A 26337-nucleotide genomic window follows, 5' to 3' on the forward strand; every position below is an offset into this window, starting at 1 on the left:
GACGCTTACTCCTTGGAAGAAAGCTATGACCAACCTACACAGCATATTACAAAGCAGAGACATCACTTTAATGACAGAGGTCTGTATATGGTTTTTCCAGTAGTCAGGTACAGATGTGAGAGTTGGACCATGAAGAAGTCCGAATGCCAAGGAACTGATGCTTTCAAATTGTATTGGAGAAGACTCTTGACAAGAGTCCCTTGGACTGCAAGGGGATCAAACCAGTCCATCCTAAAGGAAATCAACCCTGAATATTTGTTGGAAGGACTGATGCTGAAGCTGAAGCTCTGATACTTTGGGCCACTTGATGTGAAGAACTGACTCATTGGAAAAGACCCTGATGCTGGGGAAAGATTGAGGGCAGGAGGTGATAGATCATGAGATGATTGGATGCATCACCAACTTACTAGACATGAGTTTGAGCAAACTCTTGAGAAATAGTGAAGGACAGGGAAGCATGCTGCAGTCCCTGGGGTCACAAGGAGTTGGACACTTAACGATTGTACAGCACCATGCTTGATGTGAATGGCATTCCAAGAAATAAGTTTCAGAAGCACAAAATGTCCTTAAATTGCCTGTTTTGACACAGGACTGTCATAGGAGATTCACATGTTGCATTATTATCCGAACAGGGCTCCTTAGTGTTCACTAGCATTTCCCGCATTTGAATATTTGCTCTAGGCTATGATTCTTTGTGAAACACCTCTGAACTTAGCATTTCTTACTTATTGAGCAGATCATGTTAGAGTTCCACAATAAAGAGTAAATTGTATGAAGAATGTTGGGACTTTTTTAAGAATAACTTGTGATTTGGGGGGTGAATTTCCAAGAAAACACACAGGAATTAGTCTGCAGTCCCTAAGACTCATCTCTTTCAGGATTTTAGCAACCCTTCTTGGGAGACAGTTTCCCGGCACGAACTTGGGAATGGGGGTCATGGCATTGGGGTAGGGCCCTCTGGGAAATAGGGTGAGCAAGAGGAGGTGACAAGGAAGGAGCTGGGACAGGAGGGGCCAGGAGCCGGCAGAGCAGGGGGACAGGAGGCGGAAACCTGGGGAGAGCTGGGTCCAGGTTGCCAGGGGAGAGAGCATTTCCCAAAGAAGTCTTCCTCTGCGTGAACAAGCTGCCAAATTCACACCTAGTCCCAGAGCAGTAAGAATAGCAAGCTGTCCTCCTTCCTCGCTGCCAAGTTGGCTGAGGAGCACGGAGCAGGTGGCGGAGCACAACTGTGGCGGCGTCCCTGCCACCCGCGTCGGGGGAGGGCGCCACGAACAAGTCATCGAGGGCAGGCGGGGTGGAGCGCCCGTGAGATCGCCAGCTGCCTGGGGTTTTGAGGGGGGCGCAGAGCTGAGAAACCTGCGCCTTTGACGGGCAGGACTCTGCAGGGACCTTTCCGGACCTGGTAGCTGTCCAAGGTCCTGAAGGACTGTTGGCCTAGTCTCGTAGGTTGGGGGAGTTCATTCTGATGTGGAGCCCCTTGCAGAGTTCAAAGCTTCACCTGGGGACTCAGCCCTGGTGGCCTGTGTGGCCTGTGTCTAGCCGTTATTTCAGAAATCATGACCCTTTGGGGTCCTGGATTCCCTAGTGACTCAGACATTAGAGAATCTACCTGCAATGCAGGAGACTTGGGTCCGATCCCTGGGTTGGGAAGATCCCTGGAGAAAAAAAAAACAGCAACCCACTCCAGTATTCTTGCCTGGAAAATTCCATGGACAGAGGAGCCTGGTGGGCTACAGTCCATGGGGTCGTAAAGAGTTGGACACAGCTGAGCAGCAGTCCCTTTCAGTAACTGATCAGATAGAGGTCCGCTAGGATTGCAGAACCTTTGACTCCTTTTCTGATACACTGGTGCTTCATTTGGATGTGGAGGTTACCAGTTGGCGCTAGTGGTAAAGAATCTGCCTGCCAATGCAGGAGATGCAAGAGACACGGGTTTGATCCCTGGGTCGGGAACATCCCCGGAGGAGGGCATGGCAAACCACCCCAGTATTCCTGCCTGAGAAATCCCATGGACAGAGGAGCCTGGCAGGCTACAGTCCACGGAGTCGTAAAAGGGGTTAGCAGGACTGAGCAACTGAGTGCATTTGGATTTGATGGGGCAAAGCACTGATGTCTCATCCCCAGTTCAAAACGGCTTTTTTTCCATTGCTGCCTTTGTCATTGTCTTAACTTGTGCCTCTTACCCCGCCGTTATTAATCAGGTGGTTATTGGGAGAGGACAGAGCTCACCACCAGGACTGGCACCATAATTGGGACAGATATGCCCTGGTGGGAGGCCCCCCCATGTTTCTATGATCTTTCACCATCTTGCTTATGGAGGTTTTGCACCTTACATCATCTGGGATCAACAGAGCAGACAAACACCCCGAGTGTATCCCTATCAACTGGATGATGACCGCAGCAAACTCGGATGCTGATAGGGTCCAGGCAGGTCCTTTTTGTGGATGAAGCCAGTGAGCTGTGTCAATAGGGAGGTGTGGGAAGTGGAACTCGGAGCGTCAGGCCCTCCTCAGCATGGTTGATTATCACTGAGACCACAGGTTGGTGGTCTGTGAACTTTCCAAGAGATGGCAGAAGCTTATGTCTTGATCTGAAATCTGACTCTTAAATTAGTTGGCAGCTCATTTGTCTGTTTGTCTGTGGGCCAGACACAACAGCTGTGGGCTGCATGTGGCCCACAGTATTCACATGCCTTCTAGAGCCCAAAGGGCCTGCATTAGATGAATCTGTTTAAAACCTGAAGAAACCCAGGGCAGAAGCAGGCAGTGACCCAGTCAGGCAGTCACAGAGGACAGTAACAATAGGATAACAGCCAGGGTTGCTCTGACCCCAGATGCTCAGGACACAGCGGCCCCTGCAGTTCTGACTGAGGCCTGGTGAGTGACTGTCCACTGGGACAGGCCTTAGGCAGTAGACATCGACTCAACTTCCAAGTGCAGCCCGTCAGCCCTGCCTGCTTCCACGGTGACGAAGGTACCGTGTTCCCAGAGAGGGGCCTTGAGCAGCCAGATACTCGGCTCCTCCAGGCAGGGTGCCTGCCAGAGCCTCCCACATCTTCTCCAGGGCAGTTCTTTTATTTCTTATCTTTGTGTAACCACAGGCCGTAGAACCCGGTCTCCTGCATTGCAGGCAGATGCTTTACCTTCTGAGCCTCCAGGGAAGCCTTGTGTAACCACAGGCCATGCTTATTTACCTGTAAAAAGAACATGGCCAGTAATTATGTGGTTTTGCTCCTAGCAAGAGGAACATGGATCCTTGGAGGACAGTTACCCTTCCAGGGAATTGGTCACAGGTTATTAGGGTTGACAAGTTATTGACAGGTTTTTAGGTTCATGGACAGAGGAACCTGGCAGACTACAGTCCATGGGATTGCAAAGAGTTGGAAATAACTGAGAGACTAACAATTAGGATTGAAAAGGAAGTCTGGTCATCTCACCTGTTAAGTTCAAGAAATAGATTCTCTTCATGGGTACAGTTGACCTGAAGGGCTTTTGTGCAGAGCAGCTTTTTACTATGATTGTGTTTGTGTGGGTCCTTTTTTTCCCCACTCACTGCCCCTACCCATCTAACCCCTGTTGGGTCTCCTCCTGCCTCTAACTCCATGGCTCTCAACTAGGGGCATTATTGCCTTCCTCCCCAAGCCCAGGGACAGTTGACAGTCATTAGAGACATTTTTGGTTATCACAGCTATAAGAGGCGGGGTACTAGAGTCTAGTCGGGGGAGGCCGGGATGGTGCTCAGTACCCTACAGTGCTCAGGACAGCCCCCACAGCTGAGGGCAACCTGACCCAGGTATCAACCCCGCTCCAGCCCAAGAAGCTGGTCTGTCATTGGATCTATTTTTTTTTTTTTTTTAATTTTTGCCTGCACTGGGTCTTCATTGTTGTGTATGTAGGCTTTTCTCTCTAGTTGCAGCAAGGCAGGGGTGACCCTTCATTGTGGCATGCAGGCTTCTCACTGTGGTGGCTTCTCTCCTGGCAGAGCTCAGGCTGTAGAGCACGCAGGTTTCGTAGGCTCAGCAGTTGTAGCCCCAGTTGCTCCATGGCATGTGGGATCTTCCCAGATCAGGGATCAAACCTATGTCCCCTGTATTGGCAGGTGGATTCTTAAACCCTGGACCTCCAGGGACGTCCGTGTCATTGAATCTTGTTTAGCAAGCTGCAAATCCGTCAGGTCCCATGGGCAGGAGAGAGGTAAGAAGACTCCAGGAAATGGGCCAGGAGCTGTTCTCTCATTAAGTCCTCACATCTACCCTCTAAGGTTGGGGTTATTGTTCCCATTTTTCAGATGAGGAAACTGAGCCTCTGACAGTGACAGGACCTGCCATAGTCTCACAGCTGGAGGTGATGGAGTGAGGAGTGTAAGCTGGGTTTGTTTGGGTGGTTTGGCAGTCTCCACTCTGTGTCATGATTCCATCAAAATGAAACTCATGATAAAGCATTCCTAAGTATCTTCTGATGGGCTGTTGCCAAGTTCAGGATTCTAATTGTGGGTTCTCCACACCCCAGGAGGTAAGCCTGGCTTTGTCACACTCATCACTGTCTACTTGCCTCTCCTCTGGGGGTGGGGTAGGGGGGTCCCTAGCATGGGCTCAGGCCACTGCTTTAAACCTTTCTGCACCATAGCTTCTTACTGTGCTGTCCAAGGTCCTACCCATCTCTGACTCTTTGGGGTTAGCTCCCAAAGTAAATGTTGTGGAAAGAAAGGGAAAATGGGGCTGAGGGTTTGGAACTCATGAGGGCTTTGACCCAGTTGAAAAAAGCAGTCTCAGATACCTGCTCCTCAAGCACTTCACACCTCTCCCGTCCCTTCCTCAACTGATTTGCTCACAAGCCTCAGCCCTTTCTTGTTCTTCGTGAATCTAATACACCTTGGATGTTTTAACTGGACCAGAAATGTGAACCGAAGTTCTGCCTGGGCCCTGGGAACTCTCCTTTGAACACACCATCTGCTGGCTTAGCAAGCATCACTCAGAAGATAAAGCGAGTCATGGACTGCTGAGCGAGAAGAGGATGCCTTGTTTTATTTTTCTTTTTCGCACATAAGAACTTGCTGTGACAGAGTTTTGGATGTTTTTCTCACTAGCTTGTTCTGGGAAGGCAGGTTGAGAAGTTACTAATGCAACAGGAAGCAAGCCATTCTGTCAGTATGCAACGTGTTTTATGACTTTTGCATTAAAGGTACAAGCTAACTGCATTGTTGTTGAGAGAAAGAGATACAGTCATGCAGACCCTGGTTCCACTTGAGACCATCCCGTTTACTAGCTCAGTGATCTCAGATCAGACCCTCTAAGGACGTTATGCCTCAACAACCCCATTTGAAAAAATGGAATTCAGACTAGGACCCCCCTACCCCAACCACCACTTCAGAAGGCTGGTTCAGAGCTTCACCAGTGCTGAAGCACTTAGACCAGGCCCATCCTAAGTGTTTACTGGGTGAGCTGTGGCTGTGGGGGAAAAACGATTGCTTCTGTTAGCTGGAGGATACACAACTCCTTTCTGCCAGAATCAGGGCAGACCTTGGAGCTGTGGTATTTGCAAAGCATGATGGCCTGAGGAGCACACAGCAAGCCTTCTTGTTGAGGATGTGTGGGAGACAGTATAGATTTCTCTGCAGCTCTGCCAGCCATGGTCACTCCCTTTCAAGTTAATTAACTCCCAGTCAAGTTAATCTGGGAGGCTGGTGCTCTGTGATCATGTTAGCATCCAGACGGCAACCCCATGGCCAAGCCCTACATTGCTGAGCCCAGTGACCGGGCAGCAAAGTGCCAGGTGCCCCTAAAATCTCAGACCTGTTCACCCCAGTAACTCTTCACTGTGATGGATGGATCACATGAGCAGATAGGCTGAAGCTCTGTTGTTAGCTTCTTACAACATTAAAACAGCAGCTTGCTGTCTAACTAACTAAAAGAGTCAGACTTTGAGTCAGACAGACCTGGGTTCAATGTCCACCACACTACCTAGCAGCCTTGGCCTCTCTGTGCCTCAGTGTCCCGAGCTGTAAAATGGGGCCAATAGCACAGACCTTGCTGGCTTGCTAAGAGGATTACATGGAATATCACCTACTAGGAACTTCTCCAAGGGGAGCTATTTTTGCTGTAGTCACATTTCACTTCTTTGTTCAGACTCTCACTTCAGTCTTAATGATTTGAGTTGGCAGCTTCGAGATTATTACAATTGGCTTGCCCTACTTCATGTCTTTTATTTTTAAATATTGGAGCATCTGAAAATTCAATTTGGAGCAAGGGAGGCAGATTAAGTTATTTTGGACACAATAACTGCCATCCAATTTGGTGTTAGTAAAAAAATAATAATAATAATAGTAGTAATAAAAGTTCTCTAATATTGGGGGATAAGACCACAACATGGAAGAAGTTGAGTGCTCTTTGCAGACGGGATTATTCTGTTCCACTACATTATAATCAATCTCCGTGGCAGCTTTTTTCTCCATGGGTAAAACAATTTCACAGCTTTCTGCATTTCCCCCTGCTCTTTTCAAATGTTCTCTCTGAATGGTAACTGAGAATGGTTGCTTAATTGGGTGATGTATCAGTTATTTAGTGCCATGTTAATGCTGTGTAATAAACAACCTTGACACCTTGGTGACAAATAATAACAACATATTGCTCACATATTAGGTGATGGACTAGGAAGTTCTGCTGATCTTGGCTACGTTTGCTTCTATGTCATTTGCTTCTATGCCAGCTGACTGTCAGCTGGTCCAGGAATGGCCTTGACTGGGAATAACAGGGCTACTGGGACCAGCAGGCCAGCCTGGGCATGTATGGCAGAGTGAGAATGGGGGAAAACCCCATCACTGCAGCACCTACCAAGCTCTGACTGTGCCGTATTTGCTAACACCCCATGCTGGGCAAGGCATGCTCTGGAACACAGTGGAAACCAAGAGTCAGAACCAGAGGACTCTGCAAAGTCACAGAGGGGGTGAATAACTGGGGGCATTTGTGCAACTACCACAGATTAAGATCTTGTTCTAGGTAGAAAGTGAAAGGGTATGGGGAGACACAGCTGTAAAGTTCTACACCAGATAATATTTCCACCAGTAGGAAAATGGACGGAAACCCAGTGATTAGAGCCCCAAGTGCCCAGTAATCAACAATGGGGCTCAGAGAGGGGTCATCCCGCTGCATTCTGGGAAGGGGCCAGGTTCATACCTTCATATATTGACCAGAGTCCCGCTTGCCTTGACTTTAAAAAAATAAATAAAACAATTTCTTTTTAAAATCAACATGCTGGGAATTCCCTGGTGGTCCAGTGGTTCAGACATGATGCTTTCCCTGCCAGGACCTGGGTTCAGTCCCTGGTTGGGGAACTAAGATCCCGCAAGCTGCATGGCAGGGCCACAAACAAAACAAAAAGCAGCATAAAGTTGATTTCCTGTGTGTGTGTGTGTTCAGCTCTATGAATATTAACGTATGTATAGATTTGAGAGCCATCATCGCAATCAGGATAAAGAACAATCCTATCACCCCCCAAAGCTGTCATGTGCTATTCCCTTAAGGTCACATGCTCCCCCATCCCTGAGCCCTGGCCAGCACTGCTCTGATCTTACCGCTGCAGTTTTCTTTCCAAGACCGTCATCTAAATGGAATTATATAGCGTCTAAGCTCTTGAGGCTGGATTCTCTCACTGAGCACAGCTCCTCTGAAATTCACCCAGCTGGCAGGTGTATCGGTTGTCTGTTCCCTTTTATTGTTGAGTAGTGTTCCACCATATGAATTTCCACAGTTTATCTGTTCACGAAAGACATTTGTGCACAACTTTTAAATGGAGCAAATATAACCATTCATGAGCAGTTTTTTATGTGAACTGAAGTTTTCATTTCTCTAGGGTAATACCTAAGAATAGGGTGGCTGGGTCGTAGGGTAAGTCTAAAACTGTGTCTTGGAATTCCTATGCTGTTGTGCAGTCCCACGATTAGTGTGTGAGAGTGTCGGATGCTCTGCACCCTCATGGTTGTTTGGTGTTGTCACAGCTGTTTGAAAGGATGCCCCATGATATCCGGTCATTGTCTTCATTGGCATTCCCTTAGTGGCTAATAATATGAAGCATCTCTTCATGTGCCTACTTTTCTTCATTGTGTCCTCCTGGAGGAAGTAGCTACTCAAGTCTTGTGCCCATTTAAAAAAATTTGGTTGTTTGTTGTTTTACTATTGACTTTTATAAAAATGTAGTTGACTTATATACTATAATGTTTTACTAGTTTCAAGTTTACAACATAGTGATTTGCTTTTTATAGATTATATTCCAGTTAAAGTTATTGTAAAATGTTGGTTATATTCCCTGCATTGTGCATTATATCCTTTGTTGTTGTTGTTCCATCACTAAGTCATGTCTGACACTTTGTGACCCCATGGGCTGCAGCACGCCAGGCTCCCCTGTCCTTCGTTAACTCCCAGAATTTGCTCAAATTCATGTCCATTGAGTCAGTGACGCTGTCTAACCATCTCATCCTCTGCTGCCCACTTCTTCTTTTGCCTTCAATCTTTCCAAGCATCAGAGTCTTTTCCAGTGAGTCATTTCTTCGTATCAGGTGGCCAAAGTATTGGAGCTTCAGCCTCAGCATCAGTCCTTCCAGTGAATATTCAGGGTTTATTTCCTTTAAGATTGACTGGTTTCATCTCCTTGCAGACTTTCTCATAGAATTTCTGCTGAAAGTTTTATAATTTTATGTTTAGGTCTGTGATTCATTTCGAGTTAACTTTTGTATAACGTGTGAGGATTGAATTAAGATACCTTGAATTCACATACCTTCCATAACTATGTCCACATCCAAGACCAAGAACAGGGGGACACAGAAGTAAAAAGCGCTGAGGATTTGTCCTGGCCTTGTGAGGCCAAAGCTCTTTCATTTGAAGAATATTTCCCCCATATCAGTTTCCTACGCCCGCTGTAACAAACCTGCCACAAACTCAGTGACTTAAGACAACACGACTGTAATGCCTTTGAGTTCTGGGGGTCACAAGTCCACACTCAGTCTCACAGGTCTGAAATTGAGACCTCAGCAGGGCTGGTTTCTTCTGGAGGCTTTAGGGCAGAATCTGCTTGCTCACATTTTCCAGCCTCTAGAAGCTGCCGATGCCATGGCCCCTTCTTTGCATCACTTCAGCCTCTACCGCATCAGCTACTCTGTGACTCTGACCCCCAGTCTCCTTACGAGAACCTTGTGATCACACTGGGCCCACCCCAGTCATCAAGGATCACTTCCTCATCTCAAAGCCTTAAACTAACCACATCTGCAAAGACCCTTCTGTACATAAAGTAACAGGGAGTGAGACAGGGCATCTTTGAAAGTGAAAGTCGCTCAGTCGTGTCTGACTCTTTGTGACCCCATGGACTGTAGCCTGCCAGGCTCCTCTGTCCACGAAATTCTCCAGGCAAGAATACTGGAGTGGATTGCCATTTCCTTCTCCAGGGGATCTTCCCCACCCAGAGATGGAACCTGGGTCTCCTGCACTGTAGGCAGATAGGCTCAGGTAGGCTTTTCCATCTGAGCCACGAGCGAAGTCACAGGGCATCTTTAGGGAGCTGTTATTCTCCTCACCATACCCTCCCTCAGAGTTTTGGGTGCTTCAGGATCAGACTGAGGCATGAGAACCGGAGGGAGGAGAGAAGAGAAACAAAGGAACCCCCGCGCAACTGTTCCTGACCATTAGGAACCCACTCTCCTGCCTCTGAATAGAACCAGAAGGCTGGCCCGGATCCCTCTCTGTCCACACTCAGGTGTCTGGCTGTCTTGAATCCAGGCTAAAAGATAGTAAAAATTGTAAGCTCGCTTGAGGTTCAGTGGTCATCTTCCCCAGTCCACCTGCTATTACTGACTTTTCAGGATCCGTAGATAGCTCCCTTCATGCATTCTCTCCAGGTTTTATAGCCGCTTTTGGTGGGAGGCCCAGAGTGGAATGGGGCTTACTCTGTTCCCCAGATCTGGATGCCTTCTTCTGTGTTTTCTACACCAAAGAATCATGGACCAGTTGTGTATGCTAAGAAGGAGTGTTCTGTATAAACATGTGTTATGTCAGGGAGTGAATGCTCAGTGGTGGGGAATGTTCCTGGTAATTGTGATGGGCAGGATTTATCGAGCACTTTCTGTCTGCCAGAATAATTAATATCTCCATCTGTTAGAATTATCTTACTTGATGTTTACAGTATTCCCTCGGAGTGCAGGTATCATGTTTAGGCCCATTTTACAGATGAAGAAACTGAGGCTCTGGGAAGCTAATGAACTTAGCAAAGGATCCATCCATAGTGAGTGATGAGGACAACATCTTAGACTCAGATGTGTGTGACTCCAGGGTCCCAGGTTGTAACCACTCTGTTCTGCAGTTTTTAATCACCCTGCCCTAATAGGGACTGCCCAGGTTCTTGCCACAGCCCAGCCTCTCCCACAAGTCCAGACCCTGGCCACATCTCTGTCTGACCCCATCAAGTCTTTCTTTAGCTGACTTGACATGCTGGTACTGTTACTGAGAGGAATGTGTGGGGTGTCCGGCTGCTTGCCACTCAAAAGCCAATAAACAGGCCAGGTTGGTGGAAAGGAACGTTTGCTTTCCTTCAGGTGCTGGCAGCTGTGGGGGGAGGGTGGTGGACATCTGTCCAAAGGCTGACTCCCCCCCACCCCCACCCGACAAGCAGGGGGTGAGGAGCTGCTGCAGAAACAGCAGAGTCATCTCCAACAGTCATCTTCAGTTGGTCATCGGTGGGCTGACTGGCATCATCTTGGATGTTTCAGGTCCAGTTTATCTTCAGTTCCAGGGCGCACTTGTTCCCATTTCTTTGTGGTCAGTTCTCGGAATTGTGGCAGCTCATGTCCTGGGTACAGTCTGCTCACCATGAACTTAACTTCTCCACCTGGTGTTCTGGTATCTATGGGACAGCTCGCAGGATACAGCTCAGAACATTATCTATAGCCTTTCTTGAGAAAAGAACTAAAGGTCCTTGACTGTGCTTGATGAGTACATTATTATTATTTAGTCTCCTTAGACTGTTTTCGTTTCAGCGTTTCTCACTTCTCTGATTAAACGTATTCTCTGATTAAAGTTCTCCACAGGCAGAAGGCCAGCAGAGGACATGGTGTGGGAGTGGGGGGTGGCAAGGGCCGCAGGGTCCTGCTCTATGTCGGTACCAGCTCCATCAGGCAGGGGTGGGGGGCCTCTGCTGAGTCCCACTCCTCCTGTTCTTCCCTCCACTGAGGCCGCTAGGCCTTGTGCTGACCTGTGTGGACCTGTGTCTCCCACGCCCTCCAGTGTAACCATCCAGAGGTCAGGAACCTCCCTCCTGTTTGATCTGTGCTGTGGAGCTTAAGTGAATGTTTATTGTAATGAACCCAAAGCGCCTTTCCATTGACTCCCCAGGTGGGATATGTGATCGGTTTAAGGAGACTTGTCTGATACATCCGGAAGGGTGGAGCCCTGCTTCTCGCTGTTTTTCTTTACTTTTTCTTTTTTTCTTTTTTCAAGTTAGTGTAGCAGAGATAGACCTAATCCCCAGTTTTCTCAAATCCTGCAGTGTTGTCTCCTCCCGGAGTCCCTAAAAGGACCCACCATTTCCGCTTTGACCACCTCGCTGTTGCTCCTGCCGTGTGTCAGGCCTCGTGTTACATATTTTACCGGCAGGATCTCATTTCATCTGCAGTTCTGAGAAGTGAGACCCATCCTTATTCCCACCTTGTAGATGAAGAAGTTGAGGCCTAGAGCAACTGAAGGACTTGCCTAAGGTCACACAGCTTGGCAGGTTTCAGAGCCAACACTGAACCTGACTTTAACTCCTCAGTGTGTGCTGTTTGATGGCGAAGCATTGGAAGCGTGGACTTTGGTCCCAGGCGGGTGTTGATCCCTGGTCTCTGACTCTAAGGTCACTCATTGCTGGAAACACTATACTCTCACTGCTTTTTACAAAAATAAATTATTAGTTTAAGTGGGAGAATGAGGTAAAGGCACATCATATGGCAACCCACTCCAGTATTCTTGCCTGGGAAATCCGTGGACAGACGAACCTGGCGGGCTACAGTCCATGGGGTCTCAGAGTTGGACACGACTGAACGACTAAACAAGGTATCTAGATCCATGATAGGCCCTCAGAATGCTAAACGCCTGAGTCTCTAAAGGCCCCAGAAGCATATGTGTCACGAGGGACTCTGGTTTGTAAAATTTCAGAAAGCTGCTTTGAATTATCTTAAACTGAAAAAAAAAAAAAAATACTATTAGCTCACCTAACTATAAAGCCCAAGGATAGCGATGACTTCAATGGCTGGGTCCGGAGCTTCATCTAATGTCAACAGGACTCTGTGCTGGCTTCATTTTCAAGGAGATATTTCTCTCTCTGATGAAAGGTGGCCCTGGGCAGCTATATGCTCTTATAGACCCTATCGAGGCAGGTCCTGAAGAATTAGCTTCCGCAGGTAATTTCCTGCCAGCCTTTAAGTGGAGGTGTGATGCACTCTCTATATTTGAAGGAGAGCGGTTTTGTCTGGGAAATCCTATGAACAGAGGAGCCTGGCAGACTACAGTCCACGAGGTCAAAAGAGTTGGACACGACTGAGTGCACTTTAAAAATTATTAACGCACCTAGGCCGAGAGGTCTCAGCACACTAACAGGGACCCTCGTGGCCCTTCACCCGAGGTCACAGAGGTAGAATGCCATGCCCTCTTGTGGATGAGGAACAGATCCAGCGAGGGTGTGGGATGGAAGGGGAGGGGCTCAGCCAGGGTCACCCCACAACTGTAGAGGCCCTGGACCTCAGCACAACCTCTGTCACCCCACAACTGCAGGCGCCAGACCCAGCTCTGACTTGTCACGTCCCGAAGCCACAGGAGTTCTTCCTCTTACTCTCGTCAGCAGGGGCAAAGGTTTTTCAGCAGTTTTGATTGTTGAAGGCTGTTGCGGCAAATAAGTCCATGGTCCTCAGCTTTGTTGTTTAGAACACACAGCAGGAGGGAGAGGGAGGTGTGTGCATTGATCAAGAATCACGACACCCCGGTTCCTTAACACCCAGGGCACAGTTCACTGTCACAGGCAAACACGGACTTAGGACTGTTCCTGAGAATGGCCTCGGGGCCTCCAAGGACGGGTGTCCCCCTATGCTCAGGCAGGGTTGGGGGAGGCAGACCCTGTGGTCATCAGGCAGTGAACATCAAGAGTGTTGGACAGGGGAGCTGATTGTTGGGAGGGGCCCTGGGGCCTGTCTGCTGAAGCCTGATGGCTCTGTCATCTGTGGAGACTCTAAATTTCCTTTCTAGCCCTTGTCTCTCTCTTTTTTTTTTAATGTGGGACCATTTTTTTTTAAGTCTTTATTGCATTTGTTACACTATCACTTCTGTTTTATGTTTTGGTGTTTTGGCTAGGAGAATTGTGAGATTTTAGCTCCCAAACCAGAGATCGAACCCATGCCCTCTGCATTTGAAGGTTAAGTCGTAAGCACTTCAACCACCAGGGAAGTCTTCTTCTGAAGAGGCAGGTCCCTTCTTGGGGCCTGTACGGAATGTTTATGTGGGGACTGTATGGGGACTGTACGTTCTCCCAGGATATTCCATTAAATGGCTCATTTGTCCAGCAGGCGTTTATTAATCAGTTGTCATTCCTTATTCTGTCACACCCTGGGATTAGAGGGTTTATAGGAGATCCCACTTATTTCCCCCTGTAGCCCCCGAGAGAGCTGTTACCTGAATTATTTTCACTTATCATCCTTTTCATAGGGGCAGGAAAATTAAGCCCAGAGGGGTGGAGTCATTTGCTGTGGGTCACACCGCTGGTAAAGGGCAGAGCTGAGATTCCAAAGCTCAAGCTCTTAACCCTGCCAGGGCTTCGGGCTGGGAAAATTCAGTAAGAGCCCCCCTGGTGGGATGCCCAGAGCTTCCGAGGGAGGGTTGATGATTAACTCATTTATATTCAGCTTGAATTTCAGAGCTGCACGAATCCCAAGGGTAGGTATAGCAAGGGGTATAGATCAGGCTCAGAAATCCAGGATCTGGGGAAGGTTGCCATAGCCTGACCCTCAGAGAAGAATCCGGAAGTATCAAGGAAATAATACACCACCTGCATGTGGACCGTCCATGACCCGTGGTGGGTGGACCAACAACAAGCATTTGTTAGATATTATCATCCCCCTTCTCTGTGCACATTATTTCCAGATGTGAAAACTGAGGCTCAGAGAAGCCCAGCAACTTGCCTAAAATCACACAACCAGGACGCAACAGAGCTGGGCTTTTCGTGGCCACTCCGTGAAGCTCTGTGGCCCAAGCAAACTGTTCCCACCCCACCAGCACAGTTACTAACAGCAGACACCCTGCTGGCCCCCAGAGAAATAGGACTGATTAGGAAAGGGATGGGGGAGAGGTGACAAAGAGACAGTCCCTGCCTCCCGAACAGCTCCACAGAGTTCTGGTGAGTAACCGGCTTGCCATGTGGACCTGTTTAGACATGGAGGAGCTGCAGCCCCCAGGGCGGGGGCGACGTTGACTCCCAGGGCACACAGATGGCGGCGCCTCCTGGCTGCCACACTCCAGAGGCACAGTCACCCTTCCAGCCTGCCCCCACCTGGCTCCATCCCCCGGGGCTGCTCCCATCCAGCTCGTGGGCTGATAAAATACCACCTCTCTGGCTCACTGGCTCGAGGGCCTGCCGTCTCGGAGCAGGACTTTGCCCTCCTGTGGACGGCATATCTTGAGAGAGCTGCGTTCGCTGCAGTCAGAGCAGGTGATGAGGGTCTCTGCCAGCCGGGGCTTTTTACGGAGAGCGAGTTTGAAGCAGACTGAGGAGCCTGCTTCCTCTGGGATCTGTGCATACAGAAAGCAAAGGTCAGGTTGTTTTCTTCTCTTCTCAGAGCCCAGAGTATGGCCTCTACCTGGCTTGTCGCCTCCAAATAAAGGAGAGTGGGTGGTTCAGAATTGGCCCCACTCTTGCCTAAACTAGGCCTTCCCTGGTGGCACTGTGTTAGAGCGTCCGCCTGCTGATGCAGGAGGCACAAGAGACGCAGGTTCGATCCCTGGGTCAGGAAGATCCCCTGGAGGAGGAAATGGCAACCCATTCCAATATTCGTGCCTGGGAAATTCCATGGATAGAGGAACTTAGTGGGCTACAGTTCACGGGGTCAAAAAGAGTCAGACGTGATTGAGTACGCTAGTGTGTACACACACACACACACGATTGCTTTCCGCAAAGGCTGAACAGTTTCACCAACAGTGTCTAAGATGGCTGCATAAAATTAAGAGGACTTTTAATGGGCCAGTACATTTAATGCTCCCTCGCTGGTTTTTGTTCCTGTTGTTACAGAAAGATGTGATTGACTATGAATGGTGCATCCCACCATTGCTGACATCCGAAAATCAAGGAGGGGCTTCCCAGGTGGCTTAGTGGGTAAAAGAATCTGCCTGCAACACGGGAGATGCGGGTTCGATCCCTGGAGAAGGGCATGACAACCCACTCCAGTATTCTTGCCTGGAAAATCCCATGGACAGAGGAGCCTGGTGGGCTACAGTCCATAGGGTCGCAAAGAGTCCAAAGCTACTGAGCACACAGCACGCATGTTAGCTAAACTAGAGGTTCACAGACTATATAGCCCAGGGGCCAGATCTGGCTTGCTGCTTGTTTGTTTTCTTGTTTTTTTAACTTGGAGGAGGGCTTTGTTTATTCTGTAATCTGTAATATTATGTGCATGGAAACTAATTGTAATTTTTCTCATGTTTACCACATTTTAAAAATTAATTTATTTTAGTTAGAGGCTAATTGCTTTACAATATTGTGGTGGTTTTTGCCGTACATCGACATGAATCAGCCACGGGTGTACCCGTGTCCCCCTATCCCAAACTCCCTTCCCACCTCCCTCCCCATCCCATCCCTCTGGGTCATCCCAGTGCACTGGCTCTGAGTGCCCTGTTTCTTGCATCGAACCTGGACTGGTCATCTATTTCAAGTATGGCAATATACATGTTTCAGTGCTATTCTCTCAAATCATCCCACCACTGCTTGTTTTCATAGATCAAGTTTTATTGGGAACAGAGCCCTGCCCGTCTGTTATTTACTGTCTGTGCCTGTTTTCACACTGCAGTGACAGAGGTGAGTGGTTGCAGAGACTGTATGACTCTTATAGCTTAAAATACTTATCACCTGGCCCTTCACAAAAGCTCGCCGACCTCTGCACTAACAGTGCCCAGCAGTGACCTCAGGTGCGGTTAACCCTCAGAATTCAGAGTGTAAGTTAAAGACACGGAGGCGGGGAGGAAGGAGAGGGTGGGATGTATGGAGAGAGTAACACGGAAACATACGTTGCCATATGTAAACTAGATGTCCAATGGGAATTTGCCGTATGACCTAGGGAACTCGAAACCAGGGCTCTGTCACAACCTGGTGGGGTGGGGTGGGGAGGGAGGTTCAGCAGAGAGGGCACATGTATGTACCTGTGGCTGATTCCTGTTGATGTTTGGCAGAAACCAACACAATACTGTAAAGCAATTATGCTTCAATTATTAATAAATTTAAAAAGCAACAACAAGAAGGAACATATGCATTAAAAAAAAAAGAGGGAGATTGGGCCCCATCTCAGCAGACAGTGCAGGGCAGTAACCAAGAGCATGGGCCTGGGAGCCAGCTCTGGTTCCAGCCTGGACCCTGCCCCCGACCAGCCATCAGACTTTGAACAAGTTACTTCACCTCTCTGAGTCTCCAATTCCTTGTCTGTAAAGTGAAATTAATAGTAGCACAATGCTTGTTTGGTTGTAGTGAGGATTACATCTAGAACACTGTGTAGGCCACGGTAAATGTGATATATGCTTTTGCCATCTTCACCACTGCTACTGAAATTATTACTATCCGGAGCATGGACACGTCAGAGCATGGACCACGTCCTCTGTTGCTTGATAGATGTGTACATCTGGGGTGAGTCGCTTAACACATTATTGACCAGGGGAGTTTTGCAGAGACTGACGCCTGTGGCTGGTGATTTGTTATGTAAGTGGATATTGAAACACTCCAGTCAATACCGTTCGGGTAACAAAAGACATATTAACATGTCTCTGGTCAATAACGTGTTAACTTCTCCTGGCCTCAGTTACCTCCTGTATAAAATGGGTGCAGTTGTAGTTCCTCCTTCTTGCGAAGGGAGGTTGGGTGAGACTAACGCACTTAAAGTCCTTGCCGAACAGTCAGCACAGGACTGTGCCCCAGGAGACACGGGTGCAAGGGTGTTTGTTGTGCGGGAACGGTGAATTTGTCAGATGCTTTTTCTGCATCCATTGAGATGATCTGTTTTTCACTTCATTGTGTTTGTGTGCTGTTACACTGATCAACTTTTGTATGTTGAGCCGTCCTTGCATTCCAGAAATAAGTCTTACTTGGTCATAGTAGATAATCCTTTTAATCTTCTGGTTTGCTAGTGTTTTGTTTTTTTGTTTGTTTGTTTTTTGTTTTTTTGGTTGTTGTTGTTTTTGCTAGTGTTTTATTGAGGCTTTTTGCATCAATATTCTCCAGGGATTTGAGTCTGTAGTTTTTGTTCTGTTTCTACAGCGTCTTTGTCTGGCTTTGCGTCAGGGCAATACTGGCCTCATGGAATGAGTTAAGAAGTGTTCCCTCCTCTTCTGTATTTTGAAAAAGTTTAAAAAGTACTGGCATTCATTCTTTAAATATTTGGCAGAATTCACCAGCAAGGCAGTCAGGTCCAGGCCTTTCCTTTGTCAGGAAATTTTTGATTACTGATTCATTTTCCTTACTAAGCAATGCATCTATTTGGATTTCCTATTTCTTTCGTACGTTCAGTCTTGATACATTTTTTGTTTCTAAGAATTTGTCCATTTCAGTTAGGTTATCCAATTTGTTGGCATGCAGTTGTTCATAGCACTCTTACAATCCTTTTTATTTCTATAAAATCAGTAATGCTGTCCATATTTTTATCTCTGATTTTAATCATTTGAGTCGTTCCTCTTTTTTCTTAGTCCATCAAGACAAAGATTTGTCAATTTTGTTGATCTTTGCAAAGAACCAATTTTTGGTTTCATTAATTTCCTCTGTTGAATATTCTCTATATTCTCTGTCCTCATCCTTATTTTCTTCCCCCTGTTAACTTTGGGTTTGGTTTGCTCTATTTCTAGTTCCCAAAGTCATAAAATAAGAGTTCTGATTTTAAATCTTCCTAGTTTTTTTTTTTTTAATGCAAGCATTTATAGCTAGAAATTTCTGCCCTAGCACTGTTTCCACTGCATCCATAGGTTTTGGTATATTGAGATTTTGCTTTCATTCCTCTTGAAATACTTTCTAATTTCTCTTGTGATTTTTTTCTTTGATCCAGTTGTTGTTTAAGAGTGTGTTTAATTTCCGCAACAATTTGTGAATTTTCCAGTTTTCCTTCTGTTACTGGTTTTAACTTCATCCTCTTGTGATTAGAGAAGATATTCCATATAAAATTGATCTTTAAAAAATCTGTTGGAAAAAAAAAAAATCTGTTGAGACTTGTTTTGTGGCCTATCATGTGATCTATCCTGGGTAATGTCCCTGTGGCTTTGAGAAGCATGTGTGTACACCTGTTATCTCTAATTGGTTTGTTGTATTATGTCTTCTTTTTTCTCACTTATCTTCCTGCTGGTGCTTCTGTCCCACTGTTGAGAGTTGGAGTATTGAAATCTCCATCTGTCTGTTTCTATTTCTCCCTTTGAGCCTGTCAATATTTGCTTCATGTATTTTGGTCCATTTTTGGGGTGGGGGGCAAATGTTTATAATTGTTATTGCTTCTTGCTGTATTGAACCTTTTGTTAATCTCTAATGTCCTTCTCTGTCTTTGTCACCTTTTTGATTTAAGTCATTTTGTCAGATATCCATGCAGCCATATCAAGGGTGCAGGGGTAGAAAGGAGACTCGCCGTCACCCTGCCTTGAGATCAAGTCCTTTATTTAAAGCTACTTTTTGAGCCTCCTCTGTGCCTCCTATGCCCCATTCTGGGCTTTGGGAAGACACGACCAGCAGTCTGTCCTCAGGGGGCTTCATGTCAGCCTGGAGGCTCAGCTGGAGGTCAGGGCGCCCAGTCCGTGGAGGGGTCTGACTCATCTTTACATTGTTGGGGGTGGGTGTTATGGGGGCGGCCCCTTGGCACTGCCACCGTTAGAGCAACTATGACCCCGTTACCCCGGGAAGGGCTCCAGTTATACGTGTGGGTGCCACACAGGACCCAGGTGGGGTCCCTGAGGCATGGCACAGGAGCCTGGGCTGGCCTGGCGTTGGGGAGGTGTTTGTGGCATGAGGAGGATGACTGGGAGTCAGCCAGCCAAAGAGGGCGGGAGGAGGAGAGGAGGGAGGCGTGGAGCTGGAGGGTGGGGGCCATGGGCCAGGCGGGCAGGTGGTAGCGATGAGGTCGGGGTCTAGGCGAGAGCTTCAGGGATCACGATGAGGCCTCTGGATTCCAGCCTGAGACCCGGGCGCAGCCTTTGAAAACCAGCTCGCTCCCCCTCACTGGGCACGTGGGTGCTCTGGGTGGCTTCCTGCTCAGACTCTGGGCCCCGACTCTGCAGGCTTCTATGGCCGGGGAGGGACCATCGTTGGTGCAGCCAGCGAGGTCGGGCAGACACCAGGCCTGGGCTTTCTCCGCTTCACGCAGCTGCTTCTGCCGGTTTTCAAAATCCGTACGACCTGGGCTTGGCAGGACAGCCCGAGCCCTCGGTGAGTCGCAGTCTTTTCACAGCAGTAACATGAAAGATCACTGATCACAAATCGCCACAGCAGATATAATCCGCATAAACAAGTCTGAAATATTGCGAGGCAGGGGCGGGCACCCCCGCCCTGGCCCACTGCCATCTGTGTGCTGCAGGGCCGAGGCAGCGGGAGGGGCGTGACTACCTCTAGGCATGGCAGACCCTTCTGAGAGAAGAAATACAGGCACGCATTTTATTCAGCTTCGCAGGTTTTGTTTTGTTCTGTTTTTCCCCCCTCTTGAATGTTTGTGGCAACCCCGCCTTAAGCAAGTCAGCCCCATTTTTCCAACAGCGTTTTGCTCGTTTGCTGTCTCTGTGGCATATTTTGGTAGTTCTCGCAATATTTCAAACTTGTTTATGCTGATTATATCTGCCATGGTGATTTGTGATCAGTGATCTTTCATGTTACTGTTGCGAAAAGATTGCAACTCCCTGAAGGCTCAGATGGGCGTTAGCATTTTTCAGCAATGAAGTGTTTTTTAATTAAGATATGTACATTGTTTTAAGACCTAATGCTATTGCACACTTAAATGGACTACAGTATTGTGTAAACATGAATTATTTATGGGCGACCACAACAATCATGTGACTTGCTCCATTGAGATACTTGCTTTCTTGCAGTGTCTGAAACTGAACCTGAGGTATCAGGAAAGAATGAGTCTCAGCGGGGGAGCCTGAGCAGCCCAGATATGGGGGGATATTTATTTATTTATCCTGCACTTTAGTGGGGACTGTAGTTTGACTATCTGAATATACAAAAAGTAAATAAAAAATACAGCTGTAAAGAGTGGGGAAGTCCCAGGCTCAGATCCCCAGTCTGTCTCTTAGCTACGTACGTGACTTTGGGCAATTTATGCTCTTCTCTGCGCTTATACTTCTTCATCCATAAAATGGAGCCAGTAACTCAGACCTCACAGCGTGGCAGTGGGTACTGATGCAGTGGTTATAAAACAACCAAGTATGTAGTCAGTGCTCTATGCCATCAAGTCAAAAGTAATTTCCCTTCTTCATTCCTTCTTCAACCCAAGAAGGATGATATGAGTCAAGTATAAATACTAACTTGATCAATCGGTAATTATAAACAATGATTCAGAACAAAGGAGCAAAAATCTTTTTATTTCTTAATATATGTAGAACCCCTGTGATTAAAGCTGTTGTTTTGACCAGAAAACTAAGAAAACATGATGAGAAAATTACAGAGACATTTAAGCAGCTCTGTTCTACGCAGGTACATTTATTACGGGAGATTTTTAAATATAAGCGATTAGGATTGCTTTCAAAATAGGTGCAAATAAAGAGATTAAAATTAGTCTAAACACTAAAAGGTACACTCAGTTCTCCCCAGGATCTGTCAGAGTTCCAGGAAGAAGCTCGGCTGCCTCAGCTTCAGCTGGGCCAGGAGGGGCACTGACGTCACGGTGGGCCTGGAGCAGGGAGAGTGGGAAGGAAGAGTCCTCCATCTGTAGGTCCGTTTCATCCATCTCAGCCAGCAGATTCTTACTGTGTACCTACTACCTGCACCTTTTCAGACTCAGAGAGTTCAACAGTGAATAAAATGAAGTCACTGCCTTTTGGACCTCAAATGAACATGTAAATGTATGTATGTATGTTGTTGTTGTTTAGTTGTCATGTCCAACTCTTGACGACCCCACGGACTGTAGCACACCAGGCTTCCCTGTCCTTTACCTTCTCGCGGAGTTTGCCCAAGTTCATGTCCATTGAATCGATGATGCCATTCAATGATGTTGTTCTCTGTCGGCCTCTTCTCCTTCTGCCTTCAGTTTTTCGTAGCATCAGGGTCTTTTCCAATGAGTCAGCTCTTCACATCAGGTAGCCAAAGTATTGGAGCTTCAGCATCAGTCCTTCCAATGACTATTCAGGGTTGATTTCCTCTAAGATTAACTGGTTTGATCTCCTTGCTGTCCAAGGGACTCTCAAGGGTCTTCTCCAGCTCCACAGTTCAAAAGCATCAATTCTTCAGCACTCTGCCTTCTTTATAGTCCAGCTCTCACATCCATACATGACTACTGGAAAGACCATAGCCTTGGCTATATGGACCTTTGTCAACAAAGTGATGTCTTTGCTTTCTAACGCACTGTCTAGGTTTGTCATAGCTTTCCTTGCAAGAAGCAATTGTCTTCATGGCAGATAGAAGGGAAAAAGGTGTAAGTAGGGACAGAGTTCCTCTTCTTGGGCTCTAAAGTCACTGAGGATGGTGACTGCAGCCATGAGATTAGAAGATGGTTGCTTCTGGCAGAAAAGCTATGACAAACATACATATATGTCAGATGGTCATTACTCTGGAGAAAAGTAAAACAGGAAAGAGCCACCCAGGGAATGTGTAGGGGAAGGGGCTTGCTGGGGTTGTGTCATGTGTGGTTGGAGAAGGCCACAAGGATCGTTCGATATCATGGAGACCTGAGGGACTGAGTCAGGAGGCAGAAACAGCAAGTGCAAAGGCCCTGAGGCAGCTCCTGCTGGAAAAGCGTCAGGGAAGCCAGTGTAGTGGGACCAGAGTGAATGGGGGAGAGCACCCAAGGTGAGGTCAGGGGGGCAAGGAGGACAGCCAAGGGAGGACTCTGACTGTGGACTTGGAGTGCAGTGGGAGCCATCGTGGCTGTTGTGAATAATGACGGACCAAAAAAGAAGCCAGCAGGCCGGGCAAGGAATGATGTGGTCACCGAGGCGAAAGGAGATAATGGCTGGGTGGGGCCGTGCTGTGAGCAGCAGTCAGATTCTGGATGTATGCTGAAAATAGAGCAGACAGGATTTGCCAGTGGGTCAATGTGGACATGAGGGAAAGAGAGCAGTCAGGCTGGCCCCAGGGTGGTTGGGATGAGGAACTCGCAGAAGAGAGTTGATGTTTACTAAGTGAAAGTGGCCAACTGTGGTGGGGGAATCAAGAGGTGGCCTTGGACGTGGTATGTTTGCCATGCCCATCAAACATGCGGGTGGAGATGGGTGCTGAGTCTTGGAGCCTGGAGCCTAGGATGGAGGGCTGGGCAAGGATTGGAATCTTGGGCGTCATCACACACGGGGCGCAAAATGCCACCAGCCTTGTTGCGGGAGGCACGATGAAGCCCTGGCCACCCAGCTGGTAGAGGCTGGTAACTGACAGGGACCAGCCAAGAAGATGGGGGAGCCTGGGAGTTCTGAGAAGGATCCAACTGGAGACCAAAGCAGAATGAGTGCGAGGGCTGGGCTCTCTCCCCTGGCGCCTCCTCTGCCCTTTGTCCAGGAGGCTGGGATGTGGTGGGAAGACCCCAGTGCCGGACATGCAGTCACACACTGGCCAGCCGTGTATGGGCTCCGTGGCAGCAACCCTCCGAGAGCCTCGTCTGTAACAGGACACTGACATCCGTCTCTGTATCAATCTCCTGATCCTCCTGGTCCACACCCCAGAGCTGTTGTTCCCCTTTCACCATTCAGGTGCCCGGTCTTTGACCCTTGAAAGTAACCAGTAGCTTTAGATGTTGCACAGAGTCTTTGCAGGGAAGTCGGGGGGTTGGGACCAGGTCAGCAAAGCCCTCAGCCAGGCCGGGCGGGGCTGTTCCCACAAAGCTGCACACCCCGTCTTCTCTGTCACTTGCTCTGCCTCAGCCTGGAGTCTGCCTCATCTTCTTTTTTCTTTGCTTTTTCATTGAGGTATAGTTGATTTATAGTGTTGTGTTAATTACAGCTATACAGCAGTGATCCAGTAGTTATACACACAGACACATATTCTTTTTAAAAAATACCCTTTTCCATTATGGTTTATCATAGGATATTGACTGCATTCCCTGTGCTATGCAGTAGGACCTTGTCGTTATCCATCCTGTATATAAAAGCTTACGTCTGCTAATCCCGACCTCCCGCTCCATCCTGGCCTCACCTCGCCTCCCCATTGCAGCCACCAGCCTGTTCTCTATGTCCATGGGATTCTGTTTCTCTTTCACAGATAGGTTCGTTTGTGTCATATTTCAGATTCCATGTGTAAATGATATCATGTGGTATTTGTCTTTCTGACTTCCTTCACTTGGTGTGATAGTCTCTAGTTGCATCCATGTTGCTGCAGATGGCACTGTTTTCTTCTTTTTTATGGGTGAGTAGTATTCCATTACACACACACACACACACACACACACACACACACACACACACACACACACACACACACACACACACACACACACACACACATCTTCCTTATCCAATCACCTGTTGATGGACATTTAGGTTGCTTCCATGTCCTGGCTATGGTGAATAGTGTTGCTATGAACATAGGGGTGCGTGTATCTTTTGAAATGGTAGTTTTGTCTGGGTATTTGTCAGTCATCTTCATTCTCTTCCGAATGGAAGCCTTGACTTGTGACAGAAGCAGTGCTGTCAACACAGGTCCACTCTCCTGGGGCCACATTCTGCCTCTTCAGCTTCCGAGCTAGCAAGGTCCCTTCTTGAACCAGGGACTGGCCAAGGGCAGTCTGATACCAGGCAAGGAGCCCAGGCAGGGCAGGAAGAAGGTCCACTCGGCAGAGGAGGGGGCTGGACCTGCCTTTAAATAGCTGGAATCAAACACTTGATGCCAAGAGCCAATTCATTGGAAAAGACCCTGATGCTGGGGAAGATTGAAGGCAGGAGAAGAGGGAGGCAGAGGATGCGATGGTTGGATGGCATCAGATGGCATCACTGACTCAATGGACGTGAATCTGAGCAAACTTCAGGAGATGGTGAAGGACAGGGAAGCCTGGCGTGTTGCAGTCCATGGGGTCACAAAGAATCAGACTCGACTTAGTAACTGAACAACCACCACCCTCGATGCCTCATGTCCCCTCTCTGAGTCTCTGGCCCTCACCTCTGAAGTAGGTGTATTGCCCTAAGCCCCCTAGTGTGATGGCTGTGGGGCCTCTAAGCCCCTTCCTGTCCAGCACCCTACCTTAGTGGGTTTTCAGTCGATGAGCATTTGCTGTGTCTTCCTTGAGTCAGAAGAAGCACAGCCATGTATGGGCTGATTTAGCAGTCTGGCAGGCTCCCTGGGGGAAGTGGCTTCCATCCCAGGCATTTTGAATCAGCACCTGGAATGCTCATCCATTTGGGTCCAGCTGTGGATCCCTGATGCCAGCGCCCCTGTATGTGCCATCCCAGTCTGTCACCACGGTGATGCCCAGCATCTCTCTGCCTCAGCCCAGAGGTGGTATCAGCTGTTTGTCAAGACCATGCTCCGAACAGCTGGTACTAGTTGAACCGGGCCGGGTTTGGGACCTAAACTGGGGTCTGATTTTTGTAAAATAACAACAGTGGCAATAACAATTAACGGTAGCCGTCATTTGTGGAGCTTGTCTCTGAGACTGGGGGAGACACTTTCTATGCCTTTTCTAGTCTCATCCTCAAGCCTGTCACTTGGTTAGCATTGTTGCCATTTTACAGGTGAGCAGGCTGAGGCTCCACAGGTTAAGTGACTGACCTGAAATTCCAGGGCAGACCCTGCTGGCTGCAGAGTCCAGGCCTTCCCGTTCCTTGCCACGGCCCCACTCAGAGGCTCAACCCCAGAAGGACACGCGGGCTGCTGTGTTGCTTCACGGCTGCAAGCAGGATCGGGGCTGCAGCGTATTCCGGCTGCTCTATATATAGGAAGAGGGCGGCAGAGAAACCCCGACACAGAGAACGCTCCTCACGCCTGACCGAGAAAGTTCACCTCTGTTAGGGCTTCAGTGCGGAAAGCGTGGGAGCTGCATGTTGGTTTGCCTCTTTTCAGGTGAGAGCGGCCGTCAGCTGCCACGGCTCCCTTCCCACGGGCCGGTCACGGGCCGGCTGCCCTGATAACTGTCTCTCAATTCCCACCACGGGTCCTCTCTGACCCTCAGTGTTCTCCTCTGTGCGTGCGTGCCAAGTCGCTTCAGTTGTGTCTGACTCTTTGCTTATCGACTGTAGCCCACCAGGCTCCTCTGTCCATGGAATTCTCCAGGCAAGAAGAGTGGAGTGGGTGGCCATGCCTTCTTCCAGGGGATCTCCCTGACCCAGGGATCAAAACTGTGTCTCCTGTAGCTCCTGCGCTGGAAGATAGTGAAGGATTCTTTACCGCTGAGCCCCTGGGAAACCCTGTCCTCCTCTGTAAGACAGGCTTATTGCTAGCCCTCCCTCAGAGGGATGCAGCTGTGGTAACAACTCATTTTAACTTCCCTGTGTCAGAGCCGGCGCCCAGCGCCTTCCGTGTATTTACTTTTTGACCCTCTTGACTTTGGGGCCGTCCGGGTACCCGCCTCAGCCTACAGAGGGCGGCACAGCAGTGAGGTGGGGGACCCGCCCCGGCCCCACGGCCTCCCCTGAGGGCAGGGACGTAAGCCCGGGCTGTCCGCCTCAGAGCCAAGCCCGATGCTCTCAGAGCCCGGCGTGTTGCTAGGCAAACAGTAGGCGCTCGGTGTATGTTAGCTTTCTCCCCTTTAGTGAGCACTCCGAAGGAATTCCTGCAGTCTCCCGCTGGAGGGCTGGCCGGCCTGTCCACTGCCCAGGTTGGGCTCAGGAGAATTTGTTTCCATGGAACTCTGGTCCCTCTGAGTCTTTTCAGAGCTTCCTCGTGGCCTTGGGCTGGGCCAGCCGGGCCGAAAGCCCCCCTGCCCCCGCCCCGAGTGGCACAGAGGGTGGGGGCCCAGGCCGCGGGCAGCCTTCCTGCCAAC

The 26337-nt window shown here is 48.5% G+C and overlaps 1 protein-coding gene and 1 long non-coding RNA gene across 4 annotated transcripts in view; both read left to right on the forward strand.

Moving 5' to 3' along the window:
• The window catches only part of SNX29 (sorting nexin 29), a 580903-nt gene that overhangs the window by 528248 nt on the left and 26318 nt on the right, over positions 1-26337 (forward strand). The gene's annotated exons all lie outside the window — the stretch shown is intronic.
• On the forward strand, positions 1283-24350 carry LOC122701420. Its single transcript, XR_006343076.1, has 4 exons — positions 1283-1294; positions 14631-14638; positions 15473-15481; positions 24158-24350. It is a non-coding gene; the product is annotated as an uncharacterized LOC122701420 (long non-coding RNA).

This window comes from Cervus elaphus, chromosome 10 (genome assembly GCF_910594005.1).
Source record: "Cervus elaphus chromosome 10, mCerEla1.1, whole genome shotgun sequence".
NCBI classification, from domain to species: Eukaryota; Metazoa; Chordata; class Mammalia; order Artiodactyla; family Cervidae; genus Cervus; species Cervus elaphus.